Below are 18,142 nucleotides of genomic sequence, written 5' to 3' on the forward strand. Positions count from 1 at the left end.
GCCTTGTGGGAATGAGAGAAGGAAGGCGGAGCTCAGACCAGGGGAAAATGGCCGCCGCTCCTGAAGTCATTACACGGCCAGGGAACGTATTGCTGGTGCCGGACTGGTCTACAAGAAAATGGCCGCCGGCCTCCTGCACTGAGGACATGTATTTTAATAGTTATTACAGAGGGCGGGGCTGTGGGAGTGGTGTACGAGGGGAGGGGCCAGTAACCTGTAAGCAGCTTTTGCCAATCATGCCCTACTTCCTGCCTGTGCGTTCCACCTTATTTCCGGACTGTGCGTTCCACATGCAGGAAGTGAGTTTTCATCGACTGCTGCAGCCTCCCAGTGTCCGTGGAAATCAGGTAATGGCGTCTTACTATACAGGGGGAGCAGCCTGTGGTGTCCTGATATTATTATTATACAGGGGGAGCAGCATGTGGTGTCCAGATATTATTATAATACAGGGGGAGCAGCCTGTGGTGTCCTGTTATTATTATACAGAGTGAGCGGCCTGTGGTGTCCTGTTGTTGTTATTATTATTATTATTATCCAGGGGGAGCAGCCTGTGGTGTCCTATTATTATTATACAGGGGGAGCAGCATGTGGTGTCCTATTTTTATTATTTTACAGATGGAGCAGCCTGTGGTGTCCTGTTATTATTATTATTGTTATACAGGAGGAGCAGCCTGTGGTGTCCTGTTATTATTAGTGTTATACAGGTGGAGCAGGTTTTTGTGTACAGTTATTATTATACAGGGACACCAGCTTGTGGTGTCCTGGCATTATTATTATGTGTTGGGAGTGGTGGTGATGTCCTACAATACAGGAGGAATGGTCTGATGTGTCCTGCTTTTAAAGACATCTGTTATTATTTTTATACTGGGGTGCAGCCTTAGTGTCATTATTATTATTATTTTCTCTGACGTCCTAGTGGATGCTGGGGACTCCGTCAGGACCATGGGGAATAGCGGCTCCGCAGGAGACAAGGCACAAAAAGTAAAGCTTTTAGGATCACATGGTGTGTACTGGCTCCTCCCCCTATGACCCTCCTCCAAGCCTCAGTTAGGTTTTTGTGCCCGTCCGAGCAGGGTGCAATCTAGGTGGCTCTCCTAAAGAGCTGCTTAGAGAAAGTTTATTAGGTTTTTTTCTTTCAGTGAGACCTGCTGGCAACAGGCTCACTGTTACGAGGGACTTAGGGGAGAAGAAGTGAACTCACCTGCGTGCAGGATGGATTTGCTTCTTAGGCTACTGGACACCATTAGCTCCAGAGGGATCGAACACAGGCCCAGCCATGGAGTCCGGTCCCGGAGCCGCGCCGCCGGCCCCCTTACAGATGCCGAAGAGCGAAGAGGTCCAGAAACCGGCGGCAGAAGACTTTCAGTCTTCATGAGGTAGCGCACAGCACTGCAGCTGTGCGCCATTGTTGTCACACACTTCACACCGGCGGTCACGGAGGGTGCAGGGCGCTGGGGGGGGCGCCCTGGGCAGCAATGTAAATACCTTTTCTGGCAAAATGAATACATCACATATAGTCCCTGGGGCTATATGGATGTATTTAACCCCTGCCAGGTCTCAGCAATAACGGGAGGAAAGCCCGCCGAAATAGGGGGCGGGGCTTATTCTTCTCAGCACACAGCGCCATTTTCCTGCACAGCTCCGCTGAGGGGAAGGCTCCCAGACTCTCCCCTGCACTGCACTACAGAAACAGGGTAAAACAGAGAGGGGGGGCAATTTTTGGCGATATTATATATATTTAAGCGCATATAACAGAAACAACACTTTTATAGGGTTGTTACCATATATATTTTTTATAGCGCTTGGGTGTGTGCTGGCAAACTCTCCCTCTGTCTCCCCAAAGGGCTAGTGGGGTCCTGTCTTCGATAAGAGCATTCCCTGTGTGTCTGCTGTGTGTCGGTACGTGTGTGTCGACATGTATGAGGACGATGTTGGTGTGGAGGCGGAGCAATTGCCGGTAATGGTAATGTCACCCCCTAGGGAGTCGACACCAGAATGGATGGCTTTATTTATGGAATTACGTGATAATGTCAGCACGCTGCAAAAGTCGGTTGACGACATGAGACGGCCAGCAAACCAGTTAGTACCTGTCCAGGCGTCTCAGGCACCGTCAGGGGCTGTAAAACGCCCCTTACTTCAGTCAGTCGACACAGGTACCGACACGGACGAATCTAGTGTCGACGGTGAAGAAACAAACGTATTTTCCAGTAGGGCCACACGTTATATGATCACGGCAATGAAGGAGGCTTTGCATATCTCTGATACTGCAGGTACCTCAAAAGGGGGTATTATGTGGGGTGTGAAAAAACTACCTGTAGCTTTTCCTGAATCAGAGGAATTGAATGACGTGTGTGATGAAGCGTGGGTTACCCCCGATAGAAAACTGCTAATTTCAAAAAAGTTATTAGCATTATACCCTTTCCCGCCAGAGGTTAGGGCGCGCTGGGAAACACCCCCTAGGGTGGATAAGGCGCTCACACGTTTATCAAAGCAAGTGGCGTTACCGTCTCCAGATACGGCCGCCCTCAAGGATCCAGCTGATATGAGGCTGGAAACTACACTGAAGAGTATATACACACATACTGGTGTTATACTGCGACCAGCAATAGCCTCAGCCTGGATGTGCAGTGCTGGGGTGGTGTGGTCGGATTCCCTGACTAAAATATTGATACCCTGGATAGGGACAGTATTTTATTGACAATAGAGCATTTAAAGGATGCGTTTCTTTATATGCGGGATGCTCAGAGAGATATTTGCACTCTGGCATCGAGGATAAGTGCGATGTCCATATCTGCCAGAAGAAGTTTATGGACGCGACAGTGGTCAGGTGATGCGGATTCCAAACGGCATATGGAAGTATTGCCGTATAAAGGGGAGGAATTATTTGGGGTCGGTCTATCGGATTTGGTGGCCACGGCAACAGCCGGAAAATCCACCTTTTTACCTCAGGTCACCTCCCAACAGAAAAAGACACCGTCTTTACAGCCGCAGTCCTTTCGTTCCTATAAGAACAAGTGGGCAAAAGGACAGTCATATTTGCCCAGAGGCTAAGGAAGGGGTAAGAGGTTGCAGCAAGCAACTCCCTCCCAGGAGCAGAAGCCCTCCCCGGCTTCTGCAAAGCCCTCAACATGACGCTGGGGCTTCGCAAGCGGACTCAGGGGCGGTGGGGGGTCGACTAAAGAGTTTCAGCACACAGTGGGCTCACTCTCAGGTGGACCCTTGGATCCTGCAGGTAGTATCTCAGGGTTACAATCTGGAATTCGAGAAGTCTCCCCCTCGCCGGTTCCTAAAGTCTGCTTTACCAACGTCTCCCTCACACAGGGCGACGGTATTGGAAGCCATTCACAAGCTGCATTCTCAGCAGGTGATAGTCAAGGTACCCCTCCTACAGCAGGGAAAGGGGTATTATTCCACACTTTTTGTGGTACCGAAGCCGGACGGCTCGGTAAGACCTATTCTAAACCTGAAATCCTTGAACCTGTACATACAAAAGTTCAAGTTCAAGATGGAGTCACTCAGAGCAGTGATAGCGAATCTGGAAGAAGGGGACTTCATGGTGTCCCTGGCCATAAAAGATGCTTACTTGCATGTCCCAATTTGCCCTTCACACCAAGGGTACCTCAGGTTCGTGGTACAAGACTGTCATTATCAGTTTCAGACACTGCCGTTTGGTTTGTCCACGGCACCTCGGGTCTTTACCAAGGTAATGGCCGAGATGATGGTTCTTCTACGAAGAAAAGGCGTATTAATTATCCCTTACTTGGCGATCTCCTGATAAGGGCAAGGTCCAGAGAACAGCTGGAGGTCGGAGTAGCACTAACTCAAGTAGTGCTTCAACAACACGGGTGGATTCTGAATTTTCCAAAATCTCAATTGACCCCGACGACACGTCTGCTGTTCCTGGGAATGATTCTGGACACTGTTCAGAAAAAGGTGTTTCTTCCGGAGGAGAAAGCCAGGGAGTTATCCGAACTTGTCAGGAACCTCCTAAAACCAGGAAAAGTGTCCGTGCATCAATGCACAAGAGTCCTGGGAAAGATGGTGGCTTCTTACGAAGCAATCCCATTCGGCAGATTCCACGCACTAATATTTCAGTGGGATCTGCTGGACAAATGGTCCGGATCGCATCTACAGATGCATCAGCGGATAACCCTGTCGCCAAAGACAAGGGTGTCTCTTCTGTGGTGGTTGCAGAGTGCTCATCTGTTAGAGGGCCGCAGATTCGGCATACAGGACTGGGTCCTGGTGACTACGGATGCCAGCCTGCGAGGCTGGGGAGCAGTCACACAAGGAAGAAACTTCCAGGGCGTGTGGTCAAACCTGGAGACGTCTCTTCACATAAATATACTGGAGCTAAGAGCGATTTACAATGCTCTAAGCCTGGCAAAACCGCTGCTTCAGGGTCAGCCGGTGTTGATCCAGTCGGACAACATCACGGCAGTCGCCCACGTAAACAGACAGGGCGGCACAAGAAGCAGGAGAGCAATGACAGAAGCTGCAAGGATTCTTCGCTGGGCGGAAAATCATGTCATAGCACTGTCAGCAGTGTTCATTCCGGGAGTGGACAACTGGGAAGCAGACTTCCTCAGCAGACACGACCTCCACCCGGGAGAGTGGGGACTTCATCCAGAAGTCTTCCACATGATTGTGAACCGTTGGGAAAAACCAAAGGTGGACATGATGGCGTCCCGCCTCAACAAAAAACTGGACAGGTATTGCGCCAGGTCAAGAGACCCTCAGGCAATAGCTGTGGACGCTCTGGTAACACCGTGGGTGTACCAGTCGGTGTATGTGTTTCCTCCTCTGCCTCTCATAACAAAGGTACTGAGAATTATACGGCTACGGGGAGTAAGAACAATACTCGTGGCTCCGGATTGGCCAAGACGGACTTGGTACCCGGAACTTCAAGAGATGCTCGCGGAAAATCTGTGGCCTCTACCTCTAAGACGGGACCTGCTTCAGCAGGGACCTTGTCTGTTCCAAGACTTACCACGACTGCGTTTGACGGCATGGCGGTTGAACGCCGGATTCTAAGAGAAAAAGGCATTCCAGAGGAAGTTATTCCTACTTTAATTAAAGCCAGGAAGGAAGTGACCGCACAACATTATCACCGCATTTGGAGACAATATGTTGCGTGGTATGAGGCCAGGAAGGCCCCGACGGAGGAATTTCAGTTGGGTCGATTCCTACATTTCCTACAAGCAGGATTGTCTATGGGCCTCAAATTGGGATCTATTAAGGTTCAAATTTCGGCCCTGTCAATTTTCTTCCAGAGAGAATTGGCTTCAGTGCCTGAAGTACAAACTTTTGTCAAAGGTGTACTACATATACAGCCCCCGGTTGTGCCTCCAGTGGCACCGTGGGATCTCAATGTAGTTTTGGAATTTCTCAAATCTCATTGGTTTGAGCCACTCAAATCCGTGGATTTGAAATATCTTACTTGGAAAGTAACCATGTTACTGGCCCTGGCTTCAGCCAGGAGAGTATCAGAATTGGCGGCTTTATCGTACAAAAGCCCTTATCTGATTTTCCATTCGGACAGGGCAGAATTGCGGACGCGTCCTCATTTTCTCCCTAAGGTGGTTTCGGCGTTTCACTTGAACCAGCCTATTGTGGTGCCTGCGGCTACTAGCGATTTGGAGGACTCCAAGTTGCTGGACGTTGTCAGAGCTTTGAAAATATATATTTCAAGGACGGCTGGAGTCAGAAAGTCTGACTCGCTGTTTATACTATATGCACCCAACAAGATGGGTGCTCCTGCGTCAAAGCAGACGATTGCTCGCTGGATTTGTAGCACAATCCAACTTGCACATTCTGTGGCAGGCCTGCCACAACCTAAATCTGTAAATGCCCACTCCACAAGGAAAGTGGGCTCATCTTGGGCGGCTGCCCGAGGGGTCTCGGCATTACAACTTTGCCGAGCAGCTACGTGGTCAGGGGAAAACACGTTTGTAAAATTCTACAAATTTGATACCTTGGCTATGGAGGACCTGGAGTTCTCTCATTCGGTGCTGCAGAGTCATCCGCACTCTCCCGCCCGTTTGGGAGCTTTGGTATAATCCCCATGGTCCTGACGGAGTCCCCAGCATCCACTAGGACGTCAGAGAAAATAAGATTTTACTCACCGGTAAATCTATTTCTCGTAGTCCGTAGTGGATGCTGGGTGCCCATCCCAAGTGCGGATTGTCTGCAATACTTGTACATAGTTATTGTTACAAAAAAATCGGGTTGTTATTGTTGGAAGCCATCTATTCAGAGGCTTCTCGGTTATCATACTGTTAACTGGGTTCAAATCACAAGTTGTACGGTGTGATTGGTGTGGCTGGTATGAGTCTTACCCGGGATTCAATATCCTTCCTTATTGTGTACGCTCGTCCGGGCACAGTATCCTAACTGAGGATTGGAGGAGGGTCATAGGGGGAGGAGCCAGTACACACCATGTGATCCTAAAAGCTTTACTTTTTGTGCCCTGACTCCTGCGGAGCCGCTATTCCCCATGGTCCTGACGGAGTCCCCAGCATCCACTACGGACTACGAGAAATAGATTTACCGGTGAATAAAATCTTATTATTATTATTATTCATTTTATTATATGTAATTGTGAGGATTGAAAATATTGCTCAGTATGAAGCAAATGTATATCAGACTCCTGGGAGTGTCACTGTGACATCACTTATATCTATAGTAATAATACAGGGACATGACTGGGGAGGTGAGGGAACTGGGAGTGTCACATTGACATCACTTATATCTATAGTAATAATACAGGGGCATGACTGGGGAGGTGAGGGGAACTGGCAGTGTCACAGTGACGTCACTTATATCTATAGTAATAATACAGGGATATGACTGGTGAGGTGAGGGGAACTGGGAGCGTCACAGTGACATCACTTATTTCTATAGTAATAATACAGGGACATGACTGGTGAGGTGAGGGGAACTGGCAGTGTCACAGTGACATCACATATCTATAGTAATAATACAGGAACATGACTGGGGAGGTGAGGGGAACTGGGAGTGTCACAGTGACATCACATATCTATAGTAATGTAACCCCTCTTTTACCTGGGGGTACAGTGTATATGTGCAACGTGCCTCCACCAAAGCTATTTAGAGCCCAATACTCTAATTGCTTAAGAAATACCCTACCCCTGTAGTGGTCGCCTATAACATTAGTATGTGATGTAACCAGATAGGACTATGCACATTTACCTATCGTACCTTTCCTTTGTGATTTTCAGGCTCTTCCACAGATACTGTGACAGTTCCACTGGTAAGTATGCTAGCTTTAATATGTAAGAAGTTATAGGCCACCTTATACAGTTATATCATATAATACTCAAACCATGAACCGTTCTAATAATATACCCGCCTATACATAATAATATACCCCACCTATACATAATAATATACCTCACCTATACATAATAATATACCTCACCTATACATAATAATATAACCCACCTATACATAATAATATAACCCACCTATACATAATAATATAACCCACCTATACATAATAATATACCCCACCTATACATAATAATATACCCCACCTATACATAATAATATACCCCGCCTATACATAATAATATACCCCGCCTATACATAATAATATACCCCACCTATACATAAGGTAATGCATGCAATACAGAGCATACGATTCCATAAGAAAGTTGTGGGGCTGCGTTTGATAAACCACCCGGGTTCTCTTACTATAATCGTGCATGGTTGGGACCCTTTCGTGTCTGTGTATAAGAAGTCCTCTGGGTTATATGGGTCTCCACTTGTAGCAATTGTCCTCACGATTGTTGAGCAATCCCTACTTCACGGCAATGAATAGCATGGTTTCCATGGAAGATCTAATTGTAGAGCTCCTAGACAACCTGAAACAGGAAGGTAGTACGTGGAGCTCTCCACCCTGGAATCCCTGACACCCGTGGTCTACTCGTTACATATAGTGGGGTGATGATCTGTGTTACCTGTCCCAGTATAAGCAGTGCCCCACTGTAGATCCGTGGGGGTGGCTCCAGAACATACAGAAGTCCCGGTTATTGGCACCTGTCTCTGATAGGTGGGGGGTGCTTAGTCTCTGTAATGTATAATTTCCAAGTTTAGGTGACCCTGCGTCCTCTCCGAGCTGCTTTCATCATTATACACCCTGCACTCTATGACTGCTACCCGCCTGGTCATTATCTAATGGATATGGAGTCTCTAGAGGTGATATTTATACTCCTCAGATCCACCGATGCTGCTGGTCCCTGTTCTACTGTGCTGGGGGCTGGTACTTTAATAGTTAAAGGATGATAGGGGAGTATGCAGATTAGCAGGATTTATATGGGGGCATCCTGCACTTACAATGATAGTGTGCCCGGTCTGGACCTCCCCCCGACTCCGCCTCCTCCAACAACCGGGCGCTTCCTGCAGGTTGGATGGGATGAGGGGCACAGCTCTGCCTCGGGGGGTAAACTGTCTGCTACTGCTGGACTCCTGGTAGCTGCTGCCTGCACTGCGGTCTCCTCCCATGTACCAGCCTGCCCCGCCAGCGCTCCGCGTCCCAGCACTCTCCGTGACAACCAGGCATCGGGACGTCCCTGCTCGGCGTCCACCAGGGGAAATTAACACAGCGCTTCTCATCCGCAGCGGGAGACATCCAATTCCTTTCCCCCACAGGGGCTCTCTCACTCGCAGGGAACCGCCTTCCTGTAAGCTCCCTTGTCTCAGCCGCCAGCCTTTTTCTCTCCCCTTAGTCAGCCCACCAACAAAACCGCCGCTACACACGCCCAGCCACCTCTCTCAGCACACGGGACCTCTGGAAGCTTCTCCACGATCTCCACTGCGCGCTTCACGCTTACCAGAGTCCCCTCACCTTCAGCAGGCACAGAATAATAACATGCATAAACACTATACATTATTGGATCACTAGAAAGATCCGAGTTATTATCACATATATGGTATACATCAGTTGGCAGCATCTCTATTACCTTATAGAGCTACACATTCATTAATTGATTTGCCCCCTCATAGTGTCCAAAGGCCTTCAGATCACTAGGGTACTACAGTAATAGTGCAGGGACATGACTGGGGAGGTGAGGGGATCTGGGAGCGTCACAATAATATTAATTTTATCTATAGTAATAATACAGGGACATGACTGGGGTCTGAGGAGACTTGGGAGTACAGTAGCACCGGGGATGTGTCTGGGTGATGACTGGAGAGGTGACTGCTGGGAATGGGACATTATACAGTAACACCAGGGGATGTGTCTGGGTGATGACTGGAGAGGTTACTGCTGGGAATGGGACATTATACAGTAACACCAGGGGATGTGTCTGGGTGATGACTGGAGAGGTGACTGCTGGGATGGGGCATTATACAGTAACTCCAGGGGACGTGTCTGGGTGATGACTGGAGAGGTGACTGCTGGGAAGGGGACATTATACAGTAACACCAGGGGATGTGTCTGGGTGATGACTGGAGAGGTGACTGCTGGGAATGGGACATTATACAGTAACACCAGGGGATGTGTCTAGGTGATGACTGGAGGGGTGACTGCTGGGAATGGGACATTATACAGTAACACCAGGGGATGTGTCTGGGTGATGACTGGAGAGGTGACTGCTGGGAATGGGACATTATACAGTAACACCAGGGGATGTGTCTGGGTGATGACTGGAGAGGTGACTGCTGGGAATGGGACATTATACAGTAACACCGGGGGATGTGTCTGGGTGATGACTGGAGAGGTGACTGCCGGGAATGGGGCATTATACAGCAACACCAGGGGACGTGTCTGTGTGATGACTGGAGAGGTGACTGCTGGGAATGGGACATTATACAGTAACTCCGGGGGACGTGTCTGTGTGATGACTGGAGAGGTGACTGCTGGGAATGGGGCATTATACAGTAACACCGGGGGACGTGTCTGGGTGATGACTGGAGAGGTGACTACTGGAAATGGGACATTATACAGTAACACCTGGGGACGTGTCTGGGTTATGACTGTATCACTGTGTGTGTTAGGTTTCTATAAGGTATCAGGATGTCACTGTCTATGTCTCCATGCAGGAGGGGGAGTATATAGAGGAACACAGGGGTCTGTACAAGGACGTGATGATGGAGAATCACCGGCCCCTCACATCACTGGGTAAGAGGAGACTGTCATGTATTGTACAGGGGAGAGCAGGTATGGGGGCCCCTATATACACACATCATCTGATAATCACATATATACACTGTACTCAGTCACTGTGTGTCTCCTACAGATGGGCCCAGTAACAGAGATACCCCAGAGAGATGTCCCCATCCTCTGTATTCCCAGGATTGTACAGAGGAGTATCACAGGATCCCACAGGAGGATCAGGTAGGTGGGATTTAGGGTCTCATCCAATATACCAAAGTGACTGTCACTATTTGATGTGTAGAGGAGCTGTGTGTCTTATACACTGATATTATACTGTTTCACCTCAATTTAATCAAACAGTATGCAAATGCCATTGTATGTTTTGGGTTATTTAGGTAGAACGTCTTTCTCGTATAAAGGCAGAAGATACAGAGGGAGTAGAAGAGACGTATGTGACTGATATGAAGGCAGAAGATATAAGGAGAGAAGAAGAGACGTATGTGTCTGATATAAAGACAGAAGATACAGAGGGAGAAGAAGAGACGTATGTGACTGATATAAAGGCAGAAGATATAGAGGGAGAAGAAGATACGTATGTGAGGGGTGATCAGCAGTGTAAGGAGGAGGAGATCCCTACATATATTAGCACAGGTGAGTAATAAACACTTATTACAGAAAAGAGTCACATATTCTCCTTGCTCAGTACAGACTAATGAGGGAAATGTATCTGCCCAGTGGTGGAGTCAGGAGACATCTGCCCCTATTATACTCCTGCTCTCCCCCACACATCATGTCACTGTGGACTACCAGCCCAGAGATCTGACCAGTCTCCTCCCCACACTCTATGGTGTATCTCATACATCAGGAGCCATCAGCCCCTGTTATACTCCTGCTCTCCCCCTCACATCATGTCACTGTGTGTTACCAGCCCAGAGATCTGACCAGTCTCCTCCCCACACTCTCTGGTGTATCTCATACATCAGTAGCCATCAGCCCCTAGTATACTCCTGCTGTCCCCCTCACATCATGTCACTGTGTGTTACCAGCCCAGAGATCTGACCAGTCTCCTCCCCACACTCTCTGGTGTATCTCATACATCAGGAGCCATCAGCCCCTATTATACTCCTGCTCTCCCCTCACATCATGTCACTGTGTGTCACCAGCCCAGAGATCTGACCAGTCTTCTCCCCACACTCTCTGGTGTATCTCATACATCAGGAGCCATCAGCCCCTATTATACTCCTGCTCTCCCCCTCACATCATGTCACTGTGTTACCAGCCCAGAGATCTGACCAGTCTCCTCCCCACACTCTCTGGTGTATCTCATACATCAGGAGCCATCAGCCCCTATTATACTCCTGCTCTCCCCCTCACATCATGTCACTGTGTGTCGCTAGCAGTACCTCTGTCTATGGTATTACATGCCCTGAGAGTGTCTCTATTAGCACACGCCGGTCTATATTTAAACTACTCTTTATTTATTTTTTCTCTAACATGCATAAGGGATACTGGGGACTTATTACAATGGGGTATAGATGGGGTCCAAAGGAGCTGATGCACTTTAAATTTCTTCCAAAGCAATCGCAGCACGCCGCACACCCCTAACAATGGCGGGAGGTCAGAAGAGTGGCGAGTACAAACCAGGGGACCCACAAGGGGGTCCCCGGCTCTTGGTGCGGCGCGATTACAGGGGCGGCATACGGACGCTCTACGGAGGGATCCGCTATAGCCCCCCTGTGTCCACTGGCAGCGGTGGTGGAAACAGGCATTCATGTTACGTTTTACACCTGTTAGGAGACATTGCCAGTATAAATATCTGTAGAGCTCCGGCGCCGTTACAGGGGGCGGAGCTTCCTTAGAGCGGGAGCAGCGGCGTTTTGGCACCTTCCTCTGCTTACAGCTGCAGCAGCAAGGACACACAGCTCCTGCAGACACTTGTGATACACAGGAAACTGGTACAGCGGTGTAAATAAGGGGAGAGCCGCTATTATACACACTATAGTGTCCTAAAAAGGACAAGACTCCTGTGTTATACTGTGATAAACAGCCTGCAGTCTCAATGGGTCTGACAGGCTTTGGGTGTGCCGTTCCTCTCTCTCTGTGTGTCCTTTTCACATACCAGTCTGGGCAGGCTTGCTATTTAATATACTTATCTGTGATTCTCTCCCTCTGCGGCTGGTTCCCACTCATGTGAACAATGCAGCCAGTCCTCCCAAGTTAGTGAGGAGACTTGGGGGGAGGGTCAGGAGCCATCTTGGCTCAGTGACATAAAAACCATGATGGCAGACATGTCATCCCAGCTCACTGCTAATAATCAGCAGGCTGTAGCAGACCTAGCTGCAAAGGCCGATAATAAACAGTCCGTCCGTCCGTCCCCCCCCCCCCCCCCCAGCTCAGGTCCATATAGTTGTGGGCTGCACGATTTACTCTCAGAATCTGAGGACGAGGTACAGGAGGAGGGGGAGGAATGGGATCCTATTAAGAGGATTTACCTTCTGCACAGGATATTGAGCCCCTTATACTTGCTATCAGGGATGTGATAAAAGTCCCTTTGGAAGACGCTGCCGTACAGCGGTCGTTTTTCTTAGCACAGAAAAAGAAACTAGTGTCACTTTCCCCGATTCTAAGGAACTAGATGACATGTTTAAGTTAACCTGGAAAAATCCTGATAAAAAATACCAGGTGACAAATCGGTTTCTGCACACTTTCCCATTTGCTCCTGATGGTAGGAAACACTGGGGAGAGCCCCCGGCAGTAGACTTATCAGTCTCTCGCCTATCAAAGAAAGTGCTATTACCAGTCCCTGGCTCCTCTGCATTAAAGGACCCTGGGGATAGGAAAATAGAGACTACATTAAAGTCTATTTACACAGCAGCTGGTGTATCACAAAGACCTGTGATAGCGGGTTGCCGGATGACACATGCCATTCATACATGGGCGAGTCACATTCAAGAAAGCCTTGCTGGAGATATACGTCCCTGGTGACTCTCATAAAGCACATTCAGGACACTGCACGCCTCCTGTGTGTCTCTCTCAAGGGAATAGGTGCTATTAACGCTAGGACTACTGCCATGGCAGTGTCGGCACGCAGAACTTTGTGGCTGCGTCAGTGGATAGCGGACGCAGATTCCAAGCGCAGAGTGTGGAGTCTCTTCCTTTCTCAGGGGAGTGGCTATTCGGGGTTGAGTTGGATACATGGATTTCAAAGGTTACTGTAGGTAAATCCACGTTTCTCCCTCTGGGGCCCCACTGGCTAGGCGTTCCCACCCCGGGAGGTCTTACCCAGTCCTTTCGGACTGCCAGGTTCAGATCAAGAGCCGTTGGCACCTCAAATGAGTGAGAGGCACCAGAGGCAAAACAAGAAAACCAGCCGCCGCAGGTTCTCGGTAACAAAGCACCAGTTCAGCCTCCACTAGGGCCTTGGCATGATGGTGCCCCCCCAACCCTGAGGGGATCTCGGGGTGTGATCTCGACTGCGTTGGCGGGGATTGGGGGTTCCAACAATCGAGCTTGGGCTGGGAGGACAGCTGACTGTGTAGGAAGTAGACGAGGAGGTTGAATGTAGTTCTTCCTCATGAGGTGGAGGACTAGTGGGTGTTAGAGTTGGCTGGAGGGCATAAAAAGAATGAGAACTCTGTAGAAGGATAACTGTGTTTTTAATGAAGAAACAACTGTACACCGATACTTGAGGAATTGAAAGACACGGAATAATGAACTGAAGTCTATGATTAAACGAGGTGAGGAATGGAGCTGAAGATCACCGGTATTGCGGAACTGAAAAACTGTGGTTTGTGGTTGGTAGACAAGGCTGAAGGAGACTGGGTTTTTGAAGAACTGAAAGACTGTGGCTTGTGACTGGTAGATGAGGCTGAGAAACTCTGACTTTGAAGAAATGAAGACTGTAGCTTGGGCTTGGAAAACGAGGCTGAAAACTCAAATCTGGAAGAAGCAAAGACTGTGGCTTGAGCTTGCGAGACGCTCGTAGGAACCAACGTTTAGAACCCGAAGCCCCTTTACGACCGGGAGCCCCGTGAGCGCCCCCCACGAGTGGCGCCGGGTTAAGCGACAGGACTGCAGCAGTAATAGGTCATGGACAGATGATGGGAACCAGGGAACCAGGAGCAGCCTGGGATCACAGAGCTGTAGCAACTTTCACAGGAAAGTAACTTGAAGCACTGGCACTCTCTCCCTGAGCCAGTCTCCCTTTTATAAGGGAAGACTACACTGGATTGGCTGGATACAGAGTGTGGATTTCATTGGCAGATCTCAGGTCTCCAACATGGCCACCCCCAGCACTGGGGACATTCTCAGCTGCAGCACTTAAGCTAACCCAGCTCCGGCCTTGACTTCCTGAGACAGATTCACCACCAGAGGGCTCTGCTGCAGCAACTACCCGCCGCAGCATCCGGGTCACCGGCCCCTGACCTCCGGAAGCCGCACATGCGCCCTAGGACCCACTGCAAGCAGCTCCGTGCCGCCGCAACTGCGCCAACCACCGGGATCGCAACACCCATGAGACCGCGCCGGAGGTAAGGCTCCGGACACTGACATGCGTCACTTCAGCCGCATCTGGGAAAGCTCCTGCCAGGATGCCTGGGTAAAGGACCTAATTTCTTGGCTACAAGCTGCAGTTCAGCAGTGCTCCTCCCCAACGATTTTTCTAATCAAGTTTACTAGTTTTGCAGGATACACGAGTAACGCTGCAACAGGCCATCCTAAAGTTGGCCCAGTCCCAAGTCATTGTTCCAGTGCCACTACAACATCAGGGATTGGGTTACTACTCCATCCTGTTTGTGGTACCAAAACCGGACGGTTTCGTTAAAGGCTATTTTGAATCTAAAATCCTTGAATCCTTCACTAAAGGTTTTCGAGTTCACAATGGAATCCTTGCGAGCAATGATTGCGGGTCTGGAAGAACAGGAGTTCATGGTTTTGTTTGATATAAAGGATGCTTATCTCCATATGTCGATTTGACCGCCTCACCAGGCTTACCTACGGTTTGCCCTGCTAGAATGATCACTACTAGTTCCAGGTGCTACCTTTCGGCCTGGCCACAGCTCCAAGGGTCTTCACAAACGTGATGACGGAGATGATGTTCCAGCTCCGAGTCCAGGGGATCAATTTTGTCCCTTACCTAGACGAGCTCTTGATAAAGGTGAGATCCAGGGAGCTTCTATTGCTCAATATAGGCCGCACTATTCAGCTTCTGTCACATCATGGGTTGATCTTCAATTTACAGAAGTCCCTACTTCTGAGGAACATTCCCAGGAACAGGAGCCTACTCAGTGGCTCCTGTTCCTGGGAATGTTTCTGGATACAGTGGCTCAGAAAGTGTTCCTCCCAGAGGACAAGGCAAGGACGCTCCAGGATATGGTCCGAGCAGTTATACGACTGAATCAGATCTCCATCCATCTTTGCATAAGATTGTTGGGAAAGATGTTAGCCTCATACGAGGCGATCCAGTACTGAAGGTTCCATGCCACAATATTTCAATTGGATCTCCTGAGCTAGTGGTCCGGTTCACATCTTCAGATGCACCAGATCATACACTACCGTTCAAATGTTTGGGGTCACTTAGACATTTATTTATTTTTAAGGAAAAGCACTGTTTTTTTCAATGAAGATAACATTAAATTAATCAGAAATACACTCTTTACATTGTTGATGTGGTAAATGACTATACTAGCTGCAAACGTATGGTTTTTAATGGAATATCTACAGAGGTGTATAGAGGCCCATTTCCAGCAACCATCTCTCCAGTGTTCTAATGGTACATTGTGTTTTCTAATCGCGGTAGAAGACTAATGGATGTTTAGAAAATCCTTTAAAACCCTTGTGCAATCATGTTAGCACAGCTGAAAACGGGTTTGCTCGTTAGAGAAGCTATAACACTGGGCTGTCTTTGAGTTAGTTGAGTGTCTGGAGCATCACATTTGTGGGTTCGATTATACTCTGAAAGTGGCAAGAAAAGGAGACCTTTCATGTGAAACTCAACAGTCTATACTTGTTCTTAGAAATGAAGGCTATTCCATGCGAGAACTTGCTGAGAAACTGAACATTTCCTACAACGGTGTGTACTACTCCCTTCAGAGAACAGCACAAACAGGCTCTAACCAGAGTAGAAAGAGAAGTGGGAGGCCCCGGTGCACAACTGAGCAAGAAGACAAGTACATTAGAGTCTCTAGTTTGATAAATAGACGCCGCACAGGTCCTAACTGGCAGCAGATGCCTCACAGGTCCTAGCTGGCAGCTTCATTAAATGGTACCCGCAAAACACTAGTGTCAATGTCTACAGTGAAGAGGTGACTCCGGGATGCTGGCCTTCTAGGCAGAGTGGCAAAGAAAACGCTAATAAAAGGAAAAGATTAATATGGGCAAAAGAACACAGACCTTGGACAGAGGAAAAAGTGTTATGGACAGATGAATCGAAGTTTGAGGTGTTTGGATCACACAGAAGAACATTTGTGAGACTCAGAACAAGTGAAAAGATGCTGGAAGAGTGCCTGATGCCATCGGTCAAGCATGGTGGAGGTAATGTGATGGTCTGGGGCTGCTTTGGTGCTGGTAATGTGGGAGATTTGAACAAGGTAAAAGGGATTGTGAATAAGGAAGGCTATCACTCCATTTTGCAACGCCATGCCATACCCTGTGGACAGTGCTTGACTGGAGCCAATATTTTCCTACAAGAGGACAATGACCCAAAGCACACCTCCAAATTATACAAGACCTATTTATGGAAGAAGCCGGCAGCTGGTATTCTGTCTGTAATGGAGTGGCCAGTGCAGTCACCAGATCTCAACCCCACTGAGCTGTTGTGGGAGCAGCTTGACCGTATGGCTGCAGGGATGTGCGCTGCTCAAGGGGTCCAGGCTAACCGGCTCCCTATGCGGCGGGTAGTAGTAGGGCGCTGGGGTCCGGGAGCTATGCTCCCGGCACCTCAGCGCTCCAGGGAGTGATCGCGATGAGCCCCCAAAAAAGTGGGTCCCAGTGACCCCTCACTTTTAAAAGTTGGGGTCCTACCTGTCCTTTTCTGGTTTCCAACGGAATTAAGGTTCTTATTAATGATTTAAATATAAAAACTCAGACTTGATTTGAACACTACAAAAGTGCTGCAAGGGGGAGGAGGGGTGACAGTGCTGCAAGGGGGGGGGGGGTGACAGTGCTGCTGGGCTGTGTAGCTATACCGGACACTCTGCACCAGACATGTAACTAAATATTTTGTCAGAAAGTGAATTGGTGCTCCCCCTCCCATAGCGAAAAGCAAAGTCAGTGTGCGCGGAGCGCGTGCAGTAAAAATTTAGGGGAATGACTTCATTGAGAAGGGGCGTGGCCACATCATAGTACCAATTCACATTGCACCACTCAGTAGTGCTGCTTATACACATTGCGCCAGGCAGAGCACGTTATACACATTGCGCCAGGTAGAGCACATTATACACATTGCAGCAGGTAGAGCACGTTATACACATTGCAGCAGGTAGAGCACGTTATACACATTGCAGCAGGTAGAGCACGTTATACACATTGCAGCAGGTAGAGCACGTTATACACATTGCAGCAGGTAGAGCACGTTATACACATTGCACCAGGTAGAGCTCATTATACACATTGCACCAGGTAGAGCACGTTATACACATTGCAGCAGGTAGAGCACGTTATACACATTGCAGCAGGTAGAGCACGTTATACACATTGCACCAGGTAGAGCACGTTATACACATTGCACCGGGTAGAGCACGTTATACACATTGCACCAGGTATAGCTCATTATACACATTGCACCAGGTAGAGCACATTATACACATTGCAGCAGGTAGAGCTCGTTATACACATTGCACCAGGTATAGCTCATTATACACATTGCACCAGGTAGAGCACGTTATACACATTGCAGCAGGTAGAGCACGTTATACACATTGCACCAGGTAGAGCGCGTTATACACATTGCACCAGGTAGAGCACGTTATACACATTGCAGCAGGTAGAGCTCGTTATACACATTGCACCAGGTATAGCTCA

The 18,142-nt window shown here is 48.7% G+C and overlaps 1 long non-coding RNA gene across 1 annotated transcript; it reads left to right on the forward strand.

The window, feature by feature from the left end:
* The first annotated feature begins 279 nt into the window (after positions 1 to 279).
* LOC134983277 (uncharacterized) lies at positions 280 to 10,179 on the forward strand. The gene is made up of 3 exons (XR_010191619.1): positions 280 to 347; positions 7,242 to 7,273; positions 10,069 to 10,179. It is a non-coding gene; the product is annotated as an uncharacterized LOC134983277 (long non-coding RNA).
* The last annotated feature ends 7,963 nt before the right edge of the window (positions 10,180 to 18,142 follow it).

The sequence above is a fragment of the Pseudophryne corroboree genome (assembly GCF_028390025.1).
Source record: "Pseudophryne corroboree isolate aPseCor3 chromosome 3 unlocalized genomic scaffold, aPseCor3.hap2 SUPER_3_unloc_11, whole genome shotgun sequence".
Lineage (NCBI taxonomy): Eukaryota > Metazoa > Chordata > Amphibia > Anura > Myobatrachidae > Pseudophryne > Pseudophryne corroboree.